Source organism: Rhinolophus hipposideros, assembly GCF_964194185.1.
Source record: "Rhinolophus hipposideros genome assembly, chromosome: 1".
In the NCBI taxonomy this organism is placed as follows: Eukaryota; Metazoa; Chordata; class Mammalia; order Chiroptera; family Rhinolophidae; genus Rhinolophus; species Rhinolophus hipposideros.
In genome coordinates, this window is record NC_138047.1 from 71436355 (window position 1) to 71458882 (window position 22528).

Here is a 22528-nt window from a genome sequence, read left to right on the forward strand (position 1 = left end):
TGTGTATACTATAAAATCTGATATTTCCTCTAAATGTTTATTATCTCATGCTAGGATTCCCTATGAGAATCTTTGCACAATGTTGCCCTACATTTTCATATAATTAAGACAATCTTTTTACCTGTCACAGCATGATTTCTAATACAAAGCTTAGAATCATGAGCTATACAAGTATTCAGGTTTGACCCAGAAAGTTTTGACGTTCAAAATCAGAGTGGTCTGAATGGTTCAGTCAATATGCAAGTCTGAATTAATTGGGAGATTTTATTATGATGACCTTTGTGGGAAAGGATAATATATTGTATTTAAAAAAAATCAAATGGTAGTTATGCAAATTAAATGACTAATTATTAATGAAATAGCAAACTTTTTCTAACTAAAGAAAAAATACCAATGAAGCAGAATCATCTGATTATTCATCCTTCAGATCGAAATGTGGCTCTTATAATTACCAGTTTGAAGTGAAAAATTAAACCATCTGTTTTAATGTTCCTCTCTCTTAGGTGATTAGTTTTATTAATATGTTACTGTGATTCTTTGTTTATTTTTTACTATGGAAATAAATTTAAACCTAAGTGTTCTAGAGTCTTTTTAACTCTGTTGAAATTTCTAAGGTTTAGTGTATTCTGGTAGCTTTTTCAAGTTTTAATAAGAGTGTTTTCTTTCCTTGGCTTTTTATATATACATATTGTATTAAAATAATATATTTTTCCTTATCATTTACTGCATTTTATACTCAATCTCAATTTTCATCTGACACTTCGTTTATTTATTCCAGAAATGTTTATTGAGCATCTATTATGTACCAGATACTTTTCTGTGTACTGAGGATGTAGCAGTAAACAAAACAGACAAAACACTTGCCTTCATGGAGCTCAAGTTACCACAAGGGTGGACCGACAACATACAAACAGCCAGTGAATTATACAACATATTGGAAGCTATTATTTAATATGAATTAAGATATAGTTAGGAAGGAGAATAAGAAGTGCTGGTATATGGAAGAGGAGTTTATAACTTAAAATGCCTTCTCAGGGGAATCTTCTTGGAGGCATTTGAACAAAAACTTGAAAAAGGTGAAGGAACAAATTGTCTGAAGTACTAGGAAAAAAGTAGAAGATAAAACCTTCAGTAGAACCAAATGAAGATCAGAGGATTTAGCTGGTACAAACGTCCCGAGGCAGAAAAACAGCTTATAGGCCAATGTGGTTAGAGTGAAGCTGAGAAGAGAAGGAAAATAAATGATGGGACTGAAGAGTTAATGGAGAGAATGGGGGAGTAGTGTCGATAATTTTAGATTTCTGCATAGTGTGGAGGGGGAGGGATCTCTAATTATACTAGCTCAAGGAGGTGAGCATCCTTCTCCAAATACAAATATAGAATTCAACCACCCTTATCTCCTACTCCAGTCACTTACCATGCCACATTAAGCTAACACTTTAGAAAAGCCATTCCCAAGTAACGACTACAAAAAGCATTACATAAAGTACAGAGATAAGAAAGTTAATTTCCTTAGATTTGTCATTGCTGCAAAGCGTTATATGCTTATCATTTTGACTTCAATTGTCAGCAAGGAAGACAGACTGTACTACTGAATTTTGAAGCTTGAATTACTAAGGCAAGAAGAAAACTAAAGTCATGCAGCTTGTATATTAGACACGGTACTATATGACCAGAAGGACATTTAACACAATTAACGTGACACAAAAACAAAAAATAATAAGAAGCTCTGTTAGGAATTGTGATATACAGGTAAAACTTACTTTTTTATCCTCAATGACTTGTATTTGGTTGTTGATGTCAGGACAACACTATTGATATTACCTATAGTTTGATATAAATATAAACAGTTTAAGTTAACTGTTTAGAACACTGCATACAGTTTGTTGCATAGACTGGATTTTTTTGGCTTGTTTTCATTTTCAAATATGTGTTCTGCATATCTTCTTTGAAATTCCAGAGTGAAGTCTTTCACATGTTATTAAAAAGAACCTGCACAGTTTCAAACTGTCTGGATAATTGCGATCAGAATGGTATCTGGAATATCTTTTGTGGAATAATTTCTGACTAAGGACTCTTCAGTCCATGTGTGCCTGTTAGTGGTTCCAAAGACAAAATAAACCTCACAGTTTCAAAGATGGAATGTTATTTCTCAGATTTGTATCGTGAAAGCTTTTGTTATAAAAATGTGGATCTCTGGAGATAGAAATGGTTTTCTGTTATTTGGAGTAATTTTCAGAGGAGTTATTAATTTTTGAAGGGTTGGAATTCTACAGATATTTTTCCCCCCAATAATTGGTGAAGTAATAAAAGAGACAAGGACAATTTTTATTGGGTGGGTGTTATGCTACTAATGGGAACAGAATTGCTTTCCTTAAATTGAGAAATAAGTCTGTAGTGAGTGCCTGCACCAATTAAACCAGATAGGAAACATTACGTATAATGTTTCATTATATTACATATGTACTACTTCTGTGTTCAGCCTCCTATAATCCTGTTGGTAGAGAATATCCCTCCCATTATTCAATTTATTTGTTATATCTAGTCAACATTTTTATTGAAACACGAGTTAAATGCAATGAGAGTGCCTTTTCAGCAAGATTTTAATGTAGTTCTTGTTATGGAAGAATGAAAACCACATACTTTACCTGCTACTAAGTACAATTAAAGTATAATTAGAATCTAATGGATTTGCTAAATCATTTAATGCTGAATAACATTTAATTCTGCACACTGTGAAAGGTTTCATGTTGATATACCTAATTTTAGTAGTCAAATGAATACACTTACTATGAGGTAACATTTAAGATTGTCATGCAAACCACCAAATAATACGATGGTTTCAAGACTGATTGTATATGCTCACATATCTTTTTATTTATACTTCTACAATTTAGCATGGAAACTATGATTCTTAGAGAAGAAAGTAATATAAATCTACCATAGAATGCCTTCAGTTTTATGGCAAAAACATGCTTTCTAATGCTAGGATAAAATGTTTATTAAAATCATTTAACATCTTCTTTATAGGGAGCCTAATCTTATTTGTAATTTTAATGTTATTATATTTTACATTATAAATTGTGAAAATCATTTAATCACTAGGGGTAAATGAAAATACATACAAAATAGACACAAATTAGACATTGCATTTTTGCAGTGTGAGACATTAAACATGCAAAACTACTTAGCAATACGTTTCACAGGATAATAAATAGAAAAAGTTAATGTTTTATGCTAATGAACATAGGACAATGGAGTCAAATAGAGCAAAGTTGGAGATGTTTCTTTAGTTTTGTTTATTAATATTATTTTATCTGTATTTTTGCTATCAGAACCCAAGCTATAGGTATAATAAATGTTGCATGGATAAGTAGCCTGTGGGGAAACGTTGCTGACCCAGGTGCTAAGTTGGGATGAAATAGGCATATGGTCTCTGTATGAAACATTCCTTATGAATTGACTTATATTCTGTCTCCCAACATGCTCCTGAACTTCTCAACTTCTGACCTTGTGAATAATATTTGTACCTACAATCTTAATCTCCCCAGAGTCCCGTTGCTTATCGTCACTTTTTTGTTGCAAACTTTGAATCCTTCCATGGTCATACTTCATACTTTACAATGCCATGAGCAACTATCCCGATCAACTTAGCTGTTGCCGGGATGTTACGTCTTGATGAAGCTCTTGTGAGAGGATGTAGCAATGTGCTGGTACCTGGATAATAAGTGGATCAATAAATCAAGGCACATCAATGATGAACGCCTAGGCGTTAGAATCCTTCAAGGAATGTGGGGTGGGGTGGGTAAAAAAGTAACCTAGAGATCTATGTTTTTGTTTCTTTCAAGTCACAATGACAATTTTAATGAAGCAAACACTGATGATTTTCAGCAATTTCGAGAAATATTTATGGCTCAACATCAACAAATTGTAGTTTGGCTTTCTTCATGCATTTACTCCATAAACACATACTGGAGGTATATTACAAAGACGGTGCTGTGGTGGTTTCCAAATAATATGCCAGGCTTCAGATCCAGACAATATGGCCTAGATACAGTTTTCCCTGCTCTTCCCCATAAAGTACAATTCTAAGCCTGGAAACAATGTAAGAAGCAACTGAAAGAGATTTGTGAATTTTATAAAGAGGAAGGTGGGAATGGTTAGGGACCCCAGACTAGAGGAACAGCAATGCAGTGGCGCATTTTCCAACTCAACAAAATGAGGTGACCTAGGCCCAGCTTTTCCTGACTTCCTGTCTAGCAAGAGGATGCGACCCAGATAGGCTCATTTCTGTCCCAGATCGATTGGGAGCACTGTCAGCAACACTGGGTAACATGGCAACACTGGTAAGGAGCACACTGGAGAGTCCTGCTGATAATAAGCAGTCAGGGAAGAAACTCGCCTTCTTTGCCAGGATGGGCACTGAGATCATCCAGGGAGCTGGACAGCATCAGCGAGGGGAATTCCACCTCAGCAAGCTCCTAGCTTAGCAAGTCTCTTGTCCCCATGGGCTTGAGAATATCTTCCTTTATCCAAAGACACCCGACAACTGGGTGGCAATAGAAGGAGATACAACCACAAAAAGTGGTCTAGCATAGAAAACCCCTTTATCTCCGTGGGTTGGTAACTCCCTTCCCTTTCATAGAGGTGTTATGGCTTGGAGAAGCACATACTGTCTTCTTAGGCAGTGCTAGAGAGAAATAACAGGAGTCCCAGTGGCACCAAATAAACCAAGCAGACCACAAGAGAACCACGAAGGCTCAGAAAATTAAGTTGTGACTGGAATCCCCCTCGTAGAAATGTAAAATTTTACTCTGTCCATACCTTTTATTTTACTCTCTACTATTTATTATGAGGGAAAATGTATTGTTTCTCCCCAAAAGATAATAAATGTGTTCTGAATTCATATTATTTTAGCTGTCATGGATTTGAAGTATCTGTAAATTTAATAAATTAATTAATAGTAATTAATTAATTAATTTAATGAATTTAATAAATAGAGTGAATTTTTTAACATTTTAAAATAAATGCTAGTACATTGAACATATTGAATTTGGGAACATATTAAGAGGAGACTAAAGTCTGTAGCTCCTTTCATAGCCCTTTGGGATTCTGCTAGTCTGTGGAACAATAGCCCCAACAGTTCTATAAAAAAACAACGGGGGAGGAATTCAAACTAAATCCTCCCTTCAGAGTTACATGGTGTAAATTAGTATATTAGCAGGAATAATACAATAAAGGAATCTGTTTAATGTTGTTCAACCAAGTGTGTTGAATTCCTTACACACAAACTGTTAAGATTCCGATGCACTAGTATTTTGTTTAAATATACATATTTGGTATTTTATGTTTATAGATCTTTGTATCTTTTTACATAGAAAGTGTCACCCCATACGGTGCTCTGCAATTAGTGAATGCTCCATTAGTGTTACTAATGGTTCATGATAACTGAAAGCAACTGAAAGCAATTACCAAATGCACTTACCATTCTGTATTATAATGTATTTGTTTATATTTCTTCCATAGACCATCAAATTTTTCAGAGAAGGAGTCATCACTTATTCACCTTTTTTTTACATTACCCTACCACAAATACGCATGTATTATTATTCAGCCATAAATATATCTACAACTTCCATGCAGTATCCAAACAGCACCTTTAACTCACCTATAAAGAGAACGTTTTCAAGTTCTTTTCATTTATTCAGTAGATGGGAAGACTGGTATATTGACATACACTGTCTTTTATACAAGTTGAAGACTAATAACACTCAAAAGTACTACATTAGTAAATGGTTGTGAAGCTAGCAAAAAGTATGTGTGTGTGTGTGTATGCACATGTGTGTTTTCTTTTGTATGCACACATGTGTATGTTACTCAACATATTGCTCAATCTTGACATACTATTATCATTATTATTATTATAAATACTTTTTCTGTTGTTTGCCAGTGATCACATACAGGGACTTAAAACTCTCTGCTATCAAAATATCCTAGTAGAAATTGAATATTTATCTAATATGATATATTAGAAACTGAAGTTATCTAATATGACATATTTTTAGGTCAAGTTTTTCAAGATCAGAAAAACCAAAACAGGTTTCAACTGTACCAGAGACATTAGGAATTTCAACCTTTAAAAAAAAAGAAAAGAAAAGAAAAAGAATATGACCACTCCTATTGTCTTTACTCTAAAGGAGAATATGTTTAGATGTTTGAATAGGATGTAATTTTATTGTCTTCCATTTCTTTCATGTAATAAAATATTCACTCAAAGAACAATGTGAACTGTTCATCTAGAAAAAACAAGTAGTATATTCTCTGATAAGAGACTTAGAAATTAATAAGCTTATCACAACAATGGTATATCCATAAATATGTATACATTTTCAATGAGGTTATGAACTATAATATCTGAAGATAATGCTAAGAGTACTCAATTGATTTTAGAACACAGACTTTTGTATTTGTCAATATCATGTTTTTGTATTAGCAATTTTCATATTGCATTAGTTGTGGTTTCATATTTATTTCTATAAATAAATTTCCACATTTCAAATAGTGGGTGGAAATTAAGGCAACCAGATGGCTCAATAAACCAAGTGACAAAATGGAATCTCAGAGACACAAGTTCCCTGCTTTGCTTCTCTTCCACATAGCCTGAGATCTGGGAGGATAATCTTGGGAGGATAATCTAAATTTTGTTGGTTGCTGTTAGGTAAGTGTTCTAAATTCAGGATTTCTCTGTGGTGTCAATGTAATTATTCAATAAATATCAGAGGTAAAAATTGTGTCTTTGCCCAGAAGATAAAAATGTACGTTGACCACATCCATCAGAGGAATCATTGTTTATGGCAGCTATAGCCTTACAAAATATATTTTTTGAGTATTTTTTTAAATAATAAAGTTGAAAGTGTTACTTGATCCATGAGCTTCAGAATGGATGTTGTGTTTGCAAGCATGAAAACAACAGAAATCTTGTTATGTATCTCCATCCCTGCTCTTGGGTGACCAGATGCACTGTCAATGAGCAACAATATTGAGGAAAAAGGCTTTTTTTTTTTCCTTAGCAGTAGGTCTGAACAATGGGCTTAAAACATTCAGTAAACCATATTGCAAACAGATGTGCTGTCATCCAGGCTTTGTAGTTCTATTTATAGAACACAGTCAGAGTAGATTCAGCATTGCTATTAAGGATTTTAGGATTTTCAGAATAGTAAATGTGCATTGACTTCAACTTAAAGTCACCACCTGCATTAGCCCCTAACAAGAGTGTCAGCCTGTCCTTTGAAGTTTTGAAACCAGGCATTGACTTCAACTCTCTAACTATGAAAGTTCTAGATGGCATTTTCGCCCAATATAGGGCTGTTTCATCTACATTGAAAATCTGTTGTTTAGTGTAGCCACCTTCATTTATTATCTTTCTAGATCTTCTGGATGACTGATTGCAGCTTCTACATTAGCACTCACTGCTTCCCCTTGAACTTTAATGTTATATAGATGGTTTCTTTTTAAAAATCTCATTAATCAATCTCTGCTAGCTTTAAACTTTTCTTCTGAAGCTTTCTCACCTCTCTCAGACTTCATAGAATTGAAGAAAGTTAGGGCCTTGCTCTAGATTAGGCTTCAGCTTCAGGGAATGTTGTAGATGGTTTGATCTTCTATCCAGACCACTAAAATTATCTCATGTCAGCTATAAGGCTGTTTTGCTTTTTTATCATTTGTGTGCTCACTGGAATAGTACTGCTAATTTCCATCAAATACTTTTTCTTTACATTCAAAATTGGTCTAACTTTTTGGTGCAAGAGGCCTAGCTGTAGGTCTGTCTCAGCTTTCAATATGCCATTTTTACGGAACTAATGATTTCTTGCTTTTGATTTAAAGTGAGAGACATGTGACTATTTTTTTTACTTGAACACTTAGAGTCCATTGTAGGACTCTAATTATAATTAAGTAAATAAATTAGCTTAATTTCAATATTATGTCTCAGGTATTAGGGAGGCCCGAGGAGAGTGAAAGATATGGGGGAATGGCCGATTGGTTGAGCAATCAGAATACATACATTTATCGATTAATTCACTGTCCTTTATGGGGTGGTTCGTGACACCTCTAAACAATTACAATAGTAACATTAAAGATCACTAATCATAGATAATATAACAAATACAATAATAATAAAAATGTTTGAAATTTTGTGAGAATTACCAAAATGTGACACAATGACATGAAATGAGTAAATGTTGTTGGAAAAATAGTGCTAATATACTGTCTAGACTCAGGGTTGCAACAAACTTTCAATTTTGAAAAAAATGCAATATCTGAAAACTGTGAAAAAGCAAAGCAAAATAAAAAGTGGTATGTGTGTACTGAGAATGGCAAAGCAGCAAGATAAAAGAGCTTTGGTCCCTGAAATCTCTGCGAAACCTCTGTACCAATCATAGACTAATGTAACATAAAAACGTTCTGTAACATGAAAGAAAAATGCACTACCATTTTTAAGTATTCTGTGTTTTCTTTTACTGCTGCTAAATCCACCTTACCTGATGCTTTGAACCAGATAAAAATACTTCCTGTTGTCATATGGCACATCTAGTAAAGAAAAAAGCAAATAGAATAATTCAGCTTGCCTACTTCTAGAACCCACACTCTTGTGTGGTCCGAAGACCTGTGTTAGATCCTGTGGTAGATAAAGCATTTTACAGGACCCAACATAAAATATATTGAATCCAAATATTTCAGAATCAGATCTTTAAAAATTTGAAATTTTCACTAAAGGCCAGTCTTAGCCACCACACAACATGACTTTATGGTGCCTTTGCTGAGTCTCTGAGTGAATGGACTTTTGCAGTTTATTTTACAAAATGCCATGGGACTGTCTATTCAATGTGATAATGGTATACAGAATGTAAGGGCTGGTGGCATTTGAAGCTGTGGGAAGTAGTTTTGGAACATGCTCTGTATTCTTTTAAGACGTCTAAAGAGAAGGCAGAAATTAGTAGGTTGATAAGTGATGTAGTCAGAGTGTTTTATTAACTGAACACAGATACTATAACATGGGAAGGCAGTGAAGTTACAGGAAGCAAATAAAGAGGCAGTTGCAGTGTCTCTTCATTGCCACAAGTGATGGAGCTCTTTCCCTTTATATTGTATGGATCAACCTCCAAACTAACCTCCAGGAGAAAACAATTATATAAAAAGTAATCATTAACTTTGCAGATTATTACTGCAATTAATTCCCAGAAGGAAATCAGCACCTAATAATCTTGGACAGGTGTTCCAGCAAAGCACAAAAACATACAAACAAACAAAAACAAGTAATCTTGCAATATTGAATGAGCAAAGATAAAAGCAATTAAAATACTAGAAAATGAAGACGAAAGCAATCTCCAAAGAAACATCTATTTCAGAGCTTCTGCTGAAAGCTTTAAAAGAGATACAAGGTTTGTAGGACATGGGTTAGGTATTGGTTCGATCAAGTTTTCGACACTCAGCTTAACAATACAGATGATGCATTCCTGCGCCCAGCCATCAAAGGAAGTCATATTGATATGGGCCAAGCGAGTGTCCCCCCCACCAATGAAAAACTTTTAAGTTTTCTTTCCTGTAGGGATTTTAAATTTCCCTTTCCTTAAGTTTTCCATCCCCCAGTTTCTTATCTCCATAGTTCCTGATCTTAATCACCTTTCAAATCAGCTTTTCAATCTTAAACAAAAGATTGCTAGTCTGAATCATAGGAAGTCCCCTGCTCCCTGTTTGAAGCCATTCCGGGCCCAGCTCCTGTGTGAACCCGCCACCTGAATGACTGGATTAACCAGAGGCTCTAAAGCTAAACAGAATTTCTATCACATAGCTACCTTGTGTTGATGGTTTTGGGTCTTGTTTCTTGGGCCAACACTTTTAATTCTGTTTAACCAAAATCTATTGCCCTCATTCAGGGGCCTTGGGGATACAGACGATACCCCAGCGAGATTACTAGTTCCAATCAAAGAAGTCAATAGGCTTTCCAAGCAGATCTCGGTCTTCCAGGTGGATCTTGAGACCTCTTCGTCTCATCTGAGATCAGATAGGGTGAGAGTTCCATGAATCCCCCAATAGGTAGGGACAGCTCTATGCCCCTGCCCAGCAGAGAATAGATATAGAAGAAAAAAACTATCCCTCAAACTCCCATAGAGATTTTATGGGGATCACATCTCTCAAGGGGAAAACAAGGCATCAGTTAGAGATAGGTGTTGGGTCTCTGCATTCTTGCGCATCCAACACAATTCACAGAATGCTACCACCTGAAAGACCTCACCTCTCAGCCCAAAGACTTCCCCCTCTCCCTATATTTATCTACCCCTATGAGGAAACAAATGGGTATAATATACCCAACAAGAATAAACTGGTCACTCACACTTGCACAATAAAGACCACAATGGCCTTCGTTTCACCTGGACCTCATTATACCATCATTACAATATCACTCATATGCCTGGAAGTCCATTAATATCATTATAACAGGCTGAATTCTGGGAAGGAACATGCATAGTTTAAAAAGATGGGGTAATAGCTTCTTGTCGATCGCAGGTGTCAATCAAGTGGTTCCACTCCCAGAAAGGAACAACCCATTCCAGTGAAAAAAGAATAAAAACTCCAAGTCCTCACTGGTCAGCATCTCTTGAGCTTTGCCTTTGCTCGGGGGCAGCTCCAAACCCTTCATAGTGTACTTTTACCCCTAATAATGCCACATTTGGGCCTTTGAGCCTTTGAAAACTTTGAGCCCATTCTTTTGCTTGAGCCCGCTTCTACCTCTTTGAAGTGTACTTTCTCTTCTAATAAACTTCTTTTTCACTATTTAACCTCAGTATCTCGTTCAATTCTTTGCTTGGGGTGCCAAGAACCTGGACACCGCACTAAGAAGGGCCCACTCTCCGGTAACAATGTTTTTCCTCAAAAAAAAAAAGAAAAATTGTTCACAAAGTCTTTCTGAACATTAATTTTATACTCTAAGAACCTAGAGAGAGGGGATGTTAACACTAATTCTCTCTCTTTTTTTAATTTATAAAATGATCATGGAGTAGGTGCCCAGAAAATAAAAATACAACAACAAATCTCCAACCTGAGCTTGTGCTTCTTTCCCCCTCACTCTTCTCCATCTTAGCCTTCTTTCAGTTCTTCAAATAAGCAGTGTTGTTGTTTTTTGTTTTTGTTGTTGTTTTGTTTTGTTTTGTTTTGTTTTGTTTTTTTCAATATAGTGCTTTGCACAAGCTGTTCACTTTGCCCGGAATGGTTCTTTCTCTGACTCTTAGGTGCTTCATCTCCTCATTGAAGCTTTAGCTTACCGCCTTCCTTCTATCTTCGTCTCTTCTTTTCCTTTACTGTACCTGTTTCATTTTTTAACTCTGCTCCTAGGACATAAAAAATCAATTTGTTGTTTTCTCTTCATTTGATTTTCTATTTTTCTTAGCAGTCCATACTCAGTGTCTAACATAGTGTCTGGTAGAAAGTGGCCTTCTAGTTATATTGGGTGAAAAAGTAAGTGAAAAATCACTGCATTTCCCCTTTGCTTAACTTATCTGAAAGTAGTTTCTAAAATACAAAACCATTTAGTATATAGTGATAAAAAATACTTTGTGTAAAACAAAATATTATTGTATTGAAAGAATTTGTCATTATGATGATCCTAAAATATATGCAGCAGTCAGTATCTTTTCTGCGGAAACTAATAATATGACGACTTATGTTTTTCTTAAAACAATGCAAATTTGTAAACTTTATTTTTAAAAAGTAAGTTAGTCTTTTCTTTAAGCAACATTTACAAAGCAGGCTGTTTACAGTTTGACATTAGCACAGTTTACTTCTAAGATACTGATGTGAATTATGTCTTTTTGCTGTTTGACTTAGGAAAAACTGTATGCAGATGGGTGAACAAATATTCTGAAAATAATATTCTATCAAAAAATTGATATGTTCACTCTCTATAGATCAAGTTGTCATCATGCAAGTTAAATACGTATTTCTAGTAATTGAGTAAATAAATTTAGATTCAAAGGAAATTGAAGGGGTTGACAAACGTTACTAGAGAAATTAAAATAATTTATAACATTCACAATTTTCCTTTAATATCCATGTTTATAAATTAATAGATGACTATATCAATAATTTTAAAACTATGAGGGACTGGTGTTTAATAAATAAATTGAATATCACCTGTGAACTTTAGACAATGGTTTGGGTATTATATTAACTTCTAGACATTCTACAATATGGCTTTTATTTATTTATTTTTTTAAATAAGACAAATTTTATGAGTCAGGAAGCAGTGAAATACCAATTCAATGTTTAATTCACAGTAAAATATTTCATTAACCTTAAATAGAAACCAATGTTGGCAAACACATTCTTTAACTAGTCTATAGCCTATACTGGGTAAGTGTACCATAAACAAACATGATAAATCCTTGAACTGTGGAATTCATAGACTGTGTGTTTGGCAAAGAGAAAATAATTCGAAGTTATCGGAAAAACATACCTTGTTTTTCTCTAAATATCTCCTAAAATGCATGCCCCAGAATGCTTTAGTATTAGAAAACTACTTTTCTAAGAATGAATTGGTTGAAGCATTTCACTTTTACATCTTAAGGGAAGCCTTTAAAAATGCAAATAACATCATTAAAAACTGCAGTGTAGTTCTGAAATAAAAATTTGTATAGATGAAAAGTTATTTTAAAAATTAAATACAGGATGATAAATGTAACATAAATAATCAAGTTAGGCAAGTATTCTAAGGCATTTTTTAAGGAGATCCTCTCATAATTATATCACGTAACATTCCATAGAATTCTCTAAATTGGGATAATGGAATCATCTAGAGAATTGAATGTTTCAAGAAATTACTACATAACCAGAAATGTTTGAGTAGTGCCCTCTCCTTTCTTTCTCTTTAAAGATGGTGATTCACGCTAACTGCACAATTGAAAGAGGGAAACTTTGTACCACAAAGTCTTTGGAAAGCACGACTGAACAACATGCTTTGTTTTGAAGATAATGAGGACATTACAAGCTGTTCAGGTCTTTTGTCTCAAAATTCCCATCAGAGGCTCTTTTAAGCCACTGTGATTGTCAGTGCCTGATTCCTGCAGAGCCCAAGTCTGGTTTTGTTGTACTGTCAGCTGTTATGCTTGTTTGGGCCTGTGAGCCATCCGTGGGCACATACTCAGTGTTGTGAGAAATTCACCCACTTTAGGTACTCTCTCTTGGGGGCATAATTTTGATAAGCTTTTCAAACTAGGATTCTTCTTTTTGAAATTCTAAGCACAGTAACACGTTAACTTGCCTTGCCCTGACCTAAAGGGAAGTGAAACAGAACTAATAACTGGCATATGGTAATGCTGTGAAAGACCACATTAAATGAATAGTATGAGATATCATTACACATTTTAAATTTTCAGAAGGCCAATAATGGTCCATCAAGAAAATTAACTGGAGTGTTTTGATTAAGGTGACAAAGTTTAGTGTTAAAAATGAATTATATTGGACAACTGGCTTAAACAAGGAATTCCTTTTTTCTTAAACATATCATTGCTCTGCAATTAGAACAAGATGATATATCAAGAGGAAAACATTTCAGTAATATTGCCTTAACAATTGTAAATTTATCCAGTAGAGTTTATGGCTCAATCAGCACAGATAAGAGCCAGCAGATATTTTGAAGTACTACTGAAGAACATAGCAGAAAATTACCTGAATTCTGAGCCTAAAGTCTTGAAAATAATCAGAAAGAACCACATTATGGTTATAAAAATAGAAATAATTTGGTATAGAATGTAGGAATTGAATGGCCAATTAAATATCATGTAGGGTTTTTTAAAAAGGCAGGAAAAATAATTCAGAAAGTACTTTTTCTATGTATGCATGCATAAAAGTTCAACTGAAATGAAAGATAGCAAGAATTAACTGAACATATAGGAGGCTCAAATCATTAAGTATACATTGAAGAAGGTATATTGGATCATTTTGGCAATATAACTTCAAAATTTTTATTATAGAACACTAAATGCAAATACAAAAGTATAATGAATAGTATAATAAACTTTCTTGTACCCATTATCTAGTGTCAAAAATTATTAACATGTTGTCAATCTTGTTTGATATATACCCCTTCTGACATAACCCTACCTGTCCCCATACACTTTTTGACATTTTTTATCAAGATAAAATGACTCCAATGACGACATTTGGTGCTTTCTTCTAGTACACAGGACAAGTTAAATGTAAAATAATAAAATAATAATCCAAAAGCCTACATATATACATTATTTTGTACTCATTGTATCAGAAAAAAAAAAGATTTGGCATTGGGAAAACTTCAGTATTAAAAATGACTTTTAAATGAGTTTAAATAAATAGTAATAAATTACATGATCATGCTCTTAAAATAACTTAATGTTCTAAATTATGCTTTGTGAAGTTTGTAAACTTTCCTGTTCTAATTTGAAGCTTAAATGTTGGATAGCCCTTACTAGCTTTCTAAAGAATCCTTAATGAAATTACTCAGGTTATTTTAAGTTAAAGGACAAGAAATGACCCAATTTGAAATCCCAACTTTAAACCTCGATTTGCAAAAGATTTCTAATACTTCATGTTAATGAGTCAGACCAAAGATAAAGAAAAATTCTAAATGTTAGGAAGAGTGCTAAACACAAAACATTGTTGACAAATTGATTTAAATAAGTTAATAAATCCACTATGCCATCCCAATTTCATTATTTCTTGTGATCTATGTATCAGTGGAATACTTATTTTTCTGAAGATTGTGAGTTGGTCAGAAAAATTTAAAAAACAAAAACAGAAACTAAAACACATGTGAAGCCATTATCCAGTCAAGTTGGCTTAGTTTATTAACATGAGAATTGTTTCTGATCAGGAAAAGAAATTGAAGCCCATGGTTTATTCAAGATATTACTTTGTTCTCTGTCAGAAGCTTTAGAAGTATCTATAGAAATCATTCTTTGTTCTATTTTACTTGAGGTAATTTTATACCAGGTATTTTATACAATATTAAATCATTCCTTTTAATATGGAAGAAGAGAAAATATTGGCCTGAATTATATAGTGATATGGAACATATTTTACTTAAGTAGCTATCATGTTTCCCTGAAAATAAGATCTAACTGGAAAATTAGCCCTAGCATGAATTTTCAGGATGACATTCCCTGAACATAAGTCCTAATGCGTCTTTGGGAGTAAAAATCAATATAAGACCCAGTCTTATTTTCGGGGAAACACGGTAAGTAGATAAAAATTTACTTGCAAAAGCACAAATCCTCACTGTGATAGATTTTTCAGTACCGTGTTTCCTCCCAAAAATAAGTCCGGGTCTTATACTAATTTTTGTTCCAAAAGACACATTAGGGCTTATATTCGGGGGATGTCATCCTGAAAAATCATGCTAGGGCTTATTTTCCAATTAGGTCTTATTTTCGTGGAAACACAGTAATACAAATGAAAGGCGTATTAGTGTGATCTTATTCAATGACAAGTTAACTTTTTCAATATGTAAATATTATACTTGCCATTTCAAGCATTACAACCACCTTGCTTTTTACAAAGAATCTTAAAAACATAGCACAATCCCTTATTTCATAATTAATATTGAAAAATTACAGTTGCATCATCTTTAATGCCTTAAAGATAAAATATTAATATTGTTTATAGTGGTTTCAAAACCAAAGCATTGTTTCTTTCCTATAGTAATCATCATTGGACTGTAAGAGGTCTTAGGAAGGAAAACTGCCTGAGATGAAGGGCAGTCAAGGAGAACCTTGATAAGCATGTGGATTAGGATTCAGGTACAGGTTTCCATTGGAATTTATCCCAAAGAAATCAGCAGTGACACATCTCTGAAGGCTTTGGGCAAATGGTGTTTACCCTTTGCTGCAGATAGCATCATCTGTAATCCTGGGCTTTTGGAGAAAAAACGTCCTAGTTTAATTTTAAGGAAAAATTAGCACAGAAGAAGAAAAGAGAAAATTGGGAGAAGAGGCTACAAGAGGTAGAAGAGTAAGAAATGGGAGAGTATAAAGAAGGAGAGAGGGAAAGGAGCTGGTAGAGGAAACGCCAGGCTTTGGCACTAACCTGCTGTATGAGTTTGGATGCAGTATTTATCAGCATCATAGTGGAATAGCTGCCTCCTGACAGTTCTGTCATTAATTAGACCATTTGTGAAAAGTGCTGGTACACAGTAGGTACCCAACAAATAGTAACTGATTATTATATACATATGCCAATGTTAAAAACACTTTCGCATTTATAAACAATACCTTTAGAGTTAACTAATGAGCCATAGGAGAAACCAGTCTCCTTAATAACAATTCATGATAATGAATTGTTTTTATCACATAAAGGAACTTCATGATTTTGAACTTTTAATTATAGATCCAGTTTTATGCTATGATTATGTTAATGATATTCCGAATTTATTTGGCCTCAGATTAGTTAGATATTTACTCTTCATTTTAATTCATTAAGAATTTAGGCATGCTCCATGGACAGTATTCCTTAAGTGAGGAATTTCCTTTCCACAAACATGAATTTTTAGCCACTGGTATGCTACTAGGCAATGAAATAAAATATACCCTTTCTCCTAAATTGATGCTTAATATCTAAATATTGTAATCCATGTAGTTTCCTCACCATTACTATTATACCCTTATATAATCTTGTTCTCTTCCCCATATCGCCTGCATTCAGTTAGGTAACATAATTGGAGTGCTCAGTTGCTATGGTGAGTATCGCTCTAGAAGTACTTTTATAGGAAGCACAATATCAGATCACCTGGCCTCTCAGAATTATGAAAACTTCTCAAAACCAGCAAGGACATCACTGATCCGGCAATGAGAAAAATGCCTATAGTAAACTTACATACTGAGGAGTTTGCTTAGTGAATTTCTGGATTCATTGCAGTTTCAAGCTCTCCAAGAGGGAAGAGTCATTTAAACGATGGCTCTGTTCTTTGTTTTATAGTCTCTGGTGTTTTGTTTTCTTATTTTCTTACTGTGCTTTAGAGGTTTATTTGAGCAAACAGCACAGCTCATGGAGAGGAACAGTCTTTGAGCTAGCTTAGTTTTAATAGTTTTGCTCTCTCAAGTGCTTAAGCCATTCTGACCAGCTCCTGTGAGTTCGCAAGTGATTTAGTTTGCTGTTTGAGTCTTCAGCACCCAGACTGCCTGCTGACAGGGGCCGCATGGCTGATTTGGGTTATATGACCTGCATTACTCTTGACATCTATTTTAATCAAAAGTTCACTAACATAGCAAAGTGGGTGTGCGATGAGGAGGAGGTGTGTGTATGGCTGCATGGGAAGACCTAAGGGGGTGGTGTTACTAAATTATCTCCAAAAAATGATCCCTTTTTCATCTTAAACTGGAAGATGTCATGATTTGTTTATTAGGAAGTTCATGCTGAGGCATATTTTTGCTTTGAAGATCATAAAACAGCTCTCCTGGGAATTGCAAAGCAGATTATATGAGGATTTCAAAAGGTTATACAATAAAATCTGGGAAAGTGTCCTTATTGTTACCCTCATGACTCAACCTTATTCAGCCTCTCCCTTCGTTTCTCATGCTGCTAATGTTCATTTTATATAAAAACCTCAACTGGAACTAAGTAGGACATCTTTAGGGTAATGTTAGTTTCCAGGCAATAGTAATTTTCAATTAAAATTGCACAGTGTACCAGTGAATTGAAAGTCAGATACAAGGACTCTATCGTGGACTTTTTTAGGTGTTCTAATCAGCCCCACATCCCATGTCTTTCTCAAAATTGCAACAAGTTTATGGTTTGTTTTTGGTTTTATGCCACACTGCTTATCTGGTCTCCATCCCTCTCAGTAAGAGAAGACAAAAATCTCCCCAAGACTTAGGCTCTGCTTTCCTCAGGCTATCCTGAGGACTGCACAGCTCAAGATAAGAGAAGAAAGCACTTCAAGCAGCTAGGAATTAATCAGCCAGCCTGGCTTCAAGCTCCGTGTTATAACTGAGCAATTCAGTTTTAGAAGCTCACTTACATTAACTGAAATTAAATGAGACAGGCTCATTTAATTCTGTGTATAAAAGCCTCTTGAAGCACAGTTTAAACCAGTTACTTTGTGATGTCATGGAGCAAAGGGGCTAATTGAGCTCACTGGAAAACGAAGGGCCCCTGGGTTTGTATCAAAGAGGGATTGGACTGGCCTTTGAAACAATTTCCTTATGTCTTATTCATACCTTTATAGCATTACATTTTGTACCACCCATTATCATTTAACCAGAATGTTCAACCCTCCTCTTGTGTCAGTGTTATTTGTAATAGAGGAAGCTCTTTAGGGAATACATATGATAGTTTAATTGTTCTGCAAACCGATGTAACTTAAGGCTTTTTCCTTGTACCTCAGAACATTTCTACATTTGAGCTATAGGATTAATTATCATGTTAAATAATTCTAAAAACAGGCTTTTGTTATAGTGATGGATTTTAATAAAGGACTCAAATACACAATATTTAAAATAAAACAAAGTATTTCTCTGTTTTCAAGTTTTCTAAACAGAGACTTGACTTTCATTAAAAACAAAACATGTTTGCATATACTTCCTTCATATATTCTATTGGAATTAATTATTTTAATTTTCATATAGTCGCAATATCAAAGCTCATTTTCCGATTTCAAGGACATATTTACACACAATAGGACAAGTAATTCTCTCCCAAAGTTTGAGAATTGTCTTGAATCAGTTTATTAACTAATGTTAATGTTATCTATTTCCTAATTAAATGATTAGCCAATCAGAGTAATCAATGCATGCTAATTATAAGGCTCAAAGTAAAGTCCCAAATGGGTTTAAATCTATAACTAAACTCAGTATCATCTGTTGTAATGATTACGCCGTTTGCTCTCTATATATCAGATACTAGCTCATTAGCTTAGTCAAAAATATCGAAAGCTTTTTTTTCTACAGGCTATTAGTAAAGCAAATAAACCATTTCTCTATGTGTATTGACAAGTTCTTAATGGATTTATTTATTAGGAACAGTGACCTTTCATCTAAGTGTCAGCCATGCAGGGACAAACATTTAGGAGCATTTGAATGTCTCTGGTGTTGATTAAAATATGATCCTTCGTGAAGATTAAAGTTTTTCAATACACTCAAAATATATTTTGTGTCTGGTTAACTCAATAATAACACTTTAATTGTGACTTCTTTAGTCAATTTTATAAAAATAAACTAGTTTTAATAGAAAACAAATTGAAAATCCATAACTCTTTGGAAAGTGGTGGAAAAATTTTTCTTAAATACTGATTTATATGGAAAAAAGTTTCTAAATAGGAGATCAATACAGATGGATTTTAATATGAAAGGTAATTGTGATTCAGTAATTTACTAGTGTTCCACAGTAATTGAGAGAACATTGATATGCTGCTCACCATTCGACATGGACATATCCTGTCTAGACATTGACTTCAAATGATCTGAACATCACTGTTTGTAATATAAAAATTTAGAAATAGCCCATTTATCAACAGGAAAATGGATAATTAAATAGTCACACACTCATGCAGTGGAATGATATACAACAGTGAAAAATGAAAAGCTATACTATCATATACTGTATTGGAAGCATCTCAAACTTCTTTGCTGAAAGACAAAAGCAAGATACACATAGTATAATCCCATATCTGGAAATGTCAAAACCAGCCAAACTTAGGGATATGTTTTATAGAGATCCATGTAGACATGTGAAACTAATTAGAAAAGCAATATAATAGAACATACTGATTGATAAGTGTTTGAACATATAATAACAAAGAGAGGAAACAAAAGGATACATATTAACCTAGTGCTTAATATATGCTGAGATCAGTACCTCACATATGGTTTCTCATTTATTTCAAGATAGTAGTAAAAATCTGCAAGATAATTGTATAGTAAAAATTGTTATTAGCAGCAAATGTAAATTGAGCATTTAATACCTCACAGGCATGGTGCTAGGTGCTAACATATATGATATTTTACTTCAAGCTTACATCACACCCAGAGAGAGTTGTTTTACTATTGTCTCCACTTTTAAGATGAGAACCAGAGGCTAGGGTAGGTTAAGTAACACACTTATTATTACCCAATTAGCATCTTGCAGAGCTAGAGTTAGAGCCCAGTTCTTCACAATTTCAAACGTAATGCTTCTAATCATTATACCCATGATTTGGGGGCAGTGGGAGGGTATTGTTATTCTTTTTTTATCTCAAAATTTTCAAATATATGATGAAGTTACTATAAACTCCTGTTACATTAATCTGCTCGGGTTGCCATAACCAATCACCACAGACTGGATAGCTTACACAACGGACATTGATTTTCTCACAGTTCTGGAGCCTGGGAAGTCCAAAAGCAAGGTTCTGAAGGATGCAGTTTCTGGTGTGGCTTGAAGACTACCATCTTCCTCATATGACCTGTTCTTTGTGCACACATAGAAAGAATGACTTTTTTCAAGTTAATCTCTGTCCCAACCTCAGTCCTCTGGCATCCATTATTCTAATGCTTTTCCACCATCAATTAGATTCACCTGTTCTAAAACTTCGCCTGAATGGAACAATACAAGAATATACTTCTTTCACTAAATATGATGGTTTTGAGATTTATTCATTTTGAGGGGTTTTTCAGTAGTTTATTTCTTTGTAATGCAGAATAACGTACTGCTCATCAAAAGTGTGATGAATACATCACAGTGTGTTTACCAGTTACTCTATTCATCGAAAGCTGGGTCTTTCTGGGTTTTGACTATTTTGAATAAAGCTGCTATAAAAAATTATGCAAGTTTTTTGTGTGTGTATGTGGGCATATTTTCTTTTCTCTTAGGTAACAATGAAGGGTCAGAATCGCTGGGTAAGTGTTTATTTAGTTATGAATGAAAATGCCAAAATTTTTTTCCCAAACCATTTTATAGTTCTACCTACACTGTGTGAGAACACTTACTGCTCATATCTTCATCCTCATTTGTTATCATTCTATGTAAATTTTAGTCATTCTGGTAAACGCATAGTAATATTTCTCTGTGGCTTCAATTTGACTTTCCCTGACAATAATGATGTTGAGTACTTATGTGCTTTTTGGCAATTCATATATCTCCTTTATGAAGTGTCTCTTAAAAATATTGGCCTGATTTTTAAAAATTGTATTTTTAAAATTTTTCAGCTGAAGGAATTCTTTATATATGCTGGATATCAATACTTTCTCAGATATATGTTTTTCATATGTTTTTCTTTCCCTGCCTGTGGCTTGCCTATTTATTTTTTTAATGGTGTCTTTTGATGAGCAGAAGTTTTACATTTTGATGATGTCTAATTTACCTATCATATATGGTTATTGCTTTCTTTGACGTCTCCAAGAAACATTTGCCTACTCCAAGTCTCTAACATATTCTCCTATGTTTTCTTCTCAATTTTATGCTTTAGCTTTTATGTTTAGGTTTATGATGCATCTTGATTTAGTTTTTGTGTATTGTTTGAAGTGGACGTGGCAGACATTTTTTTCCAAAGAATATACATTTTTATTAGCCAGAGTTCTCCAGAGAAACAGAATCAAAATAATATAGATGTGTATGTGTGTATATATAATTGGCTCATGTGATTATAAAGGCTGAGACGTCCCAAGACCTGCAGTTGGCAAGTTGGAAACCCAGCAGAGCTTGTGATGTAGTTTCTTTCTGAATGGGAAGTTCTGAGTACCATGAGAGCTGATAGTGTTAGTTCCAGTCCAACAGTGGGAAATGACTCATGTCCCGGCTCAAACAGCCAGGCAGGTGGACTGCCCTCTTACTCAGCCTTTTGCTTTATTTAGGCCTTCAACTGACTGGATAAGGCTTACCCGTATTTGGCAGGGCAATCTACTTTACTCCGTCTAATGATTCAAATGTTAATATTATCCAGAAACACACTGTCACAGACACACCCAGTATAATGACTGACTAAATGTCTGGGCACTCCATGGCCGCTCAAATTGACACAAAATTAGCCACCACACACCAATTATTCCAGCTCCATTATTGAAAAGACTTTTCCCTTTGCATGTTTTGGCATCTTTGTTGAAAATCAGATGACTATGTATGAATGGATTTATACTGGATGAATGAGATATTTATTATGGTTGTGGATACACTGAATTCAAAGTGCTGATTCTTAATTCTTCTTTTATGAAGTTTTCTTTATTATAACGAGGACAGCATGCATGATAGCAGAAAGGGTCAATTGTCAAGTAAGGTACAAAATTTAGAGACCTTACCCAGGAACCAAACTTGACTAATAAGTTAAACAAGAGGTTGGCAAAATGTTTCTATAAATGGACAGATAGTGAATATTTTAGGTGTTGTGGGCCACAGAATATGTGCCATATATTTTTCATTATTATTTTTAACAACTCTCTATAGCTTATATGCTGTTTTTGCTGATCCCTGATTTAACATAAACAAATAATCCATAAGCCATAGAGAAAGAGTAAATTCTGAAAAGTCTTAATGG